This window comes from Lygodium microphyllum, chromosome 18, assembly GCF_053477565.2.
Source record: "Lygodium microphyllum isolate KBCC chromosome 18, Lygodium_microphyllum_v1.1.10, whole genome shotgun sequence".
In the NCBI taxonomy this organism is placed as follows: domain Eukaryota; kingdom Viridiplantae; phylum Streptophyta; class Polypodiopsida; order Schizaeales; family Lygodiaceae; genus Lygodium; species Lygodium microphyllum.
This window is the reverse complement of record NC_141152.1, coordinates 138,767,720-138,773,719: the sequence shown is the minus strand read 5'-3', so window position 1 is coordinate 138,773,719 and position 6,000 is coordinate 138,767,720.

Sequence of the window (6,000 nt, the reverse complement as noted above, 5' to 3'; positions counted from 1 at the left end):
CTAAATTATGATAGCATATAAAAGAAAGCATGTAGCTTTTAGCTAAATTGAGACAATTTTATGTAAAAAAGAGAGATTGGTAAAATCACACAACACGCGATTGCTGTTTTCACGCAGTGACTATCACTCCAAAGTGGGAGATGAAAGAGTGATCTGGTTGAATTCTGGCCAAGTGTCCTAGTATTTTACCCCCCTTTTGGAGCCAATGGAGGCAACATATTGGAAATTTGAGTAGCATAGAGGAAGGTATTATTTTATACATGTGTTTGTCTATTAGAGTTTTATCTTCTCATAATGCAAGAATAGATTGACATGCTTCATCTCTGTTAGTATTCTTCTACATTTTCTAATTCTTATTGGGAGTGTTCTTCTACATCTTCAATTTTTTTGAACCCCTTCTCTTCCGTCTACTCCTCTCCTTGAATCTACCTTCACCCTGCTGTCTCTTACCCCCATGGTGGACTCTCGACATCGAACTCTTCGACACCGTGTTAGGGGAAGTTTATGCTATCATTAGAGGTGAATTTGAAAAGATATTTGGGCTGATTTGGGGCTGATATCTTCATCCATATTCAGAGAATTAGCTACAACAATATACTTTTAATTAATTTTTTACTCTAGAGAAGACATCTTGCCAAAATATACAAGTATTATGTGCCCCTATGGTAGGGCAATGTTTGTAGATCATTCATAGATGCTTTGAATTGAATTAAGTGGAGATTTTTCTCTTATTTCTTAGTTTTAATAACTTATCCTTATTAGAAACTCAATTTGAAGCTCTCTTGAAGCAAGTCTCTTTTCCCTACAAGCCTTGTAATTGACTCATAAGCTTTTGTCCCTAACAGTCTACATTGAATGTAATCATGCAAAGTTGATTCATGCTATGGCATCATGTATAAATGATAGGATGTTGAGTTGTTTATGATACATGATAGCATATTATACTTGTTTTTTTGATTGCTCTTACAGTCAAGAAAATAAGCTTGATTTGAGTTAGAACTTATGAGATAATACTCTTGTGATATTTGCTAAGAACTTGCAGTTGAAAGCTCTATTAACTTCTTCAAGGACTTGGCTTGAAATTGACATGCTTCATTTCTGTAAGTATTCTTCTACATTTTCTGATTCTTTTTTGGAGTATTCTTTTATGTCTTCAATTTCATCAAACCCCTTCTCTTTTGTCTACTCCTCTCCTTGAATCTACCTTCACTTTGATGTCTCTTACCCCCGTGCTAAACTCTCGACACACTGAACACACTAATATCGTGTTAGGGGAGGTTTATGCTATCATCAGAGGTGAATTCTGGAAGATATTTGGGCTTATTTGGGGCTGATATCTTCAGCCATATGCAAAGAATTAGCTACATCAGTGTTCTTTATATTCATTTCTTACTCTATAGAAGACATCTTGTTAAAATATGCAAGTATTATGCGCCCTATGGTAGGGAAATGTTTGTAGATCATTCATAGATGCTTTGAGTTGAATTAAGAGGAGATTTTTCCTTTATTTCTTGGCTGTGGTAACTTATCCTTATCAAGAACTAAATTTGAAGCTCTCTTGAGAAGCAAGTATCTTTGCCCTACAAGCCTTGTAATTGACTCATAAGCTTTTGTCCCTAGCAGTCTACATTGAATGTAATCATGCAAAGTTGATTCATGATATGGCATCATGTATGAATGATGGGATGCAGAGTTATTTATGATACATGACAGCATATTGTACTTGTTTTTTTGATTTCTCTTACAATCAAAGAAAACAAGCTTGACTTGAGTTAGAACTTATGAGATAATACTCTTGTGATCTTTGCTAAGAACATGCAATTGGAAGCTCTATTAACTTATTCAATGACTTGGCTTGAAACCTTCAACCCTTCTCTTATCTCTATCATCTTCGGAGTCTAAGCTCTTGAACCCCCATACATTATTTTCTCTCAAATCCTTGTGATTGACCGTGATGTACCTCTTGAACCTTCAAACATTCATTGTAATCTACTTATCTCTTAAAGACATATCTCCATCTATCTTGTCGAGTTTTCTTGCCAAAACCCTTTGGTGACCTTCAACCCTAAGCGTTGCGACATTGGTGAACCGAACATGAAGGTCGATGTAAGAGAGCTCCAAGATGGGTGATTCTTTAGGAGATACTCTGCAACAAATGGTGTGCTAACTGCAGCAGACTCAACAACAACAAATCCAAATGTTACAAAAATAACAACAAAGGCAAGACAAAGAGAAGATTGATTGCATAGCTATCATGGCCTTAGAGGAAGTTGGGCGGGAATTAAAACAATTTAATGGTCAAAATGTATTTGTTTTTTTCGCTTATATGTTGAGAAAATGCTCTTCTTTGGTGTAATGCAACATGCATGGAGTTTCTATTTTGCTAGACTAGCCAAGCATGGTCTTCAAGAAAGAATCCATAGTCTTTTTCAACGAGGTGCGGATTGGGCTACATTCAAAAAAGCCCTATGCGAAGAGTTCTTCTTAGAAGACTCTAACTTAATGATGAAGAAAAGTTTCATTGATTGGGTTGAGAAACCCAACAAAGGTTTAGCTGCAATAGCTTTATACCATGAGTTTAAAACTAAATTTGGACAACTTGATGCTGAAGACCAACAAAGTATGGAAGGTCAGAAGATTGAATTATTCCTTAAGGCTACAGATCCCATTCTGCAAGAGAAGCGTGTTGATTGCCTACAAGATGCTACCTCCCAATTAGAAGTCAAAACTGTATGGATAGATGTTACTGATGCAGTTAACATGATTGCTCGAAGAGAGCGGATGCGATTAAGATTAGGCTCTACTTCAACTTCAACAACTCCATTGATGGAGCTTGTTCCACCTTCAAAATCCCCTATTCCTTTCACTAATCAACAGCTCTTTCTTCTCTTGTTCCTTTTGAAAATAATGTCATGGATGAACTCATTAAAAGTATGCATGACCTTCATTTGAATCTTGCAAAAACTAGTTCCAAGATGGAGAAGCTGGATGCCAAAATTGAAGAAGAGGACGATCATCAACTCAAAGACCCATGAGAGAAGGCTATAACAGGCATTGTATTTGGTGTGACAGCCAATAACATAATAAGAGAGAGTGTTCTGCATTCCGTGAGGCTGAAGCATAGAAGCTTGTCTTTTGGAAAGACAAAAAAATTCATGTAGCTGAAACTGGTCTTCCACCGGAGCCAAATTTTGGCAATGTTGGAATGAAGAACATATTAGAAGATTTAGATGTAAAGAATGCCTATGCACCAATTGATGCAGCTACCTATGGGTTGCAAATTGAACCAACTAAATCAAATTTGAAAGCATGTAAAGATAATGTGTAATCTAGAGTATGGATGCATACACTAGATAAAATGGAACGTGGTAAAGCAACCAAAGAAGATTTGGCTAACACTAGTTAGTGCATTCGAGGAATAACTGGTTGGAAAGAACTCGTAGATTCTTTTTCCACCTTTGCATATTTGACTAACATCAATCATAAAGAAGTATTTATTGAAGAAAAGAGAAGAAGAGAAGATCAACCAGGGCCTTCCTCTTCTAGCCCTCCGAAACATGTAACTAGAAGAATGCTTGAACAACCAAAGCTTGCTGAAAATATAATTCCAGATCAAGAGATGGAAGATGCGCCACAAAAAAAGAAGACCGAAGGAAAGAAGAAAGGCAAGAAACTAGGCTACATGCAATATGACATACAATCTGCAATTGATCTCAAACGAGTCCTAGAAGAACGAATTCTGGGAAGCAAAATTGAATTCACCTTAGGTAAGATTCTTGGAATTTCCAAACATGAATTCCATGATATAATTATTAATGTAATAAAAGGAAAAGACAATATGTTAATGATGAAGCTGAAGAAAAAATGCATGGTTTTTTGCAAGTTCTTGGAGTTTTTGAGTAGGATGAAGAGAAGATGACTTCATAAGGAATTCATCTTGAAGCAGTTAAAGAATTAATTGCAGCAATTGAAGCTGAAGATAAAGAAAGCATGAATGCAAAACATAAAGAAGTGAAAGCTGAAAATGTTATGGTCGACTGGTCCAAACCAGTTAGGCAGCCCACCTCTCAAAAGAAAGGCCATCTATAGCACATGCATGAGAGGAGGAAGAGGCTTGGTTCATTCCAAGTAGGCACTACTCCCGTACGCATTGGGCAAGAGCAACAACATAGACACTCGTTAAAGTTGGACAAAAAGAAACACCATGTATTGCACTCTTAGACCATGGCTCAGGGATAAACATCATGGCAAGGAGTCTCTATGAAAGTGCCAAATAGCCCATAGATGTTGATCCATGTTGGCGAATGAGAGTTGCAAACAACTCTTTTGGAGAGTTATATGCTGCATGTCCTAATGTGCATGTAACTATTAGAGACATAAAAGAGATTTTTCACTTTTTTGTTCAAGACTCTTGTAGTTACCCTATCATTCTTGGGCAATCTTACATTTCTGAAGCCCGCTTGGAAACAAAAGCTCTTGATGATGGTTCTTCCTATGCTCGAATCCGAAGTAAGGATAATGAACGAGCTGTCCAATTTCTTACTATGTGTGTTAACCATCATTGAAACAGAGATCAACTACATGATTATCATGTGCCTCCTAATGCCTGAGAATTGAAGGGTTTTCGAATTGCAGTACTATAAAAGGAGACTATGGCAATGTGTCATGTCCTTATGCTACAGAAACTATGTCTCTAGAAAATCTGTATGTATGTATAGCCAATAGTATGGGTTGTTATAAGTCTCTTCCAACCATGACTAAAGCTGAAAGAAAATATTTATGTCATGTAAAAAGGAAGCTGAAAACTTATGACATGATGGCTAAAAACGAAGAGACTTCAGTTTTTTTTTATAGATTGATTACTGCTGACACATTGGCTGAAATATATGCAGCTCCTCATACAGAAAATCAAGCTGAAAATCAGTCCATAGAAGTATGTACATTGGATTTTTATCAAACAGTTCAAGAATTTGTTGAGCAGGAAAACATTGGCTTACTCAACAAGGCTAAAGTGCAAGTGGAGACAAAATATAAGATGGTGGATAAGAAAGTCAAGCCTCTGGCACTCCCATTGCCTCCTGAAAGTGAAGGGCTGGTTGATAGGGTAGCAAATCAGCCAAATCTTCATGATCCTTCCAACATTGGTCACAAGTTCACATCTAAAAGTATAAAAGAGCTCAAAATAGGTGAAAATTCTTTCCTTTCGCCGGCTGAAAAATACTATTGTATGCAAATGGTAATGAAACATGGAAAAGCTTTTGCATTTCAACCAAGTGAAATAGGTTGTGTGGATCCAAATATTGTGGCTCCTATAGTCATTTTTATGATCCCACATGTGCCTTGGAATCTCAAGCCCATTTCTGTTCCAAGGGCGCATTTACCCAAATTATTGGAACTTCTAAATGAGAAGATCAAAATGAGGATTTTAGAACCTTCTTCAATGCCTTACTCAAATCGATGGTTTACCATACCCAAGAAAAATGGATCTTTACGATTCATCCAATATCTACAACTAGTTAATTGTGTCACAATCCAAAATATTGGTTTAGGTCCAATTGTTAATGAGTTTGCTGAAGATTTTGCAGGTAGAAAATTTTCTTCTATGGGCGACCTATATTTAGGATATGACCAATTTCAACTTTCATTAGAAGGCCGAGACATTACCACAATGAAGACATCTCTTGGATTGGTTTGCATGTGCACTCTACCACATGGTGCAACAAACTCCGTAGCCCATATGATGAATGACATGCACAAAGTCTTAAGGGAATTCATTCCACAACTTACTCTTCCATTTCTTGATGATATACCTATCAAGGGATGTGAAGTTAATGAAAAGAACGAGGAGCTTGATGAAGATGACTACATGACATTTCTAGTTAACCATCTTCATGATTGTGATAGGATTTTGACAAGGCTAGAAGAGGTACCTTTTCTAGAGCTAAGTCAATTTTTGGAGTAGAAGTCCTAGTGGTCGGACATTTGTGTGGCCCCCTACGG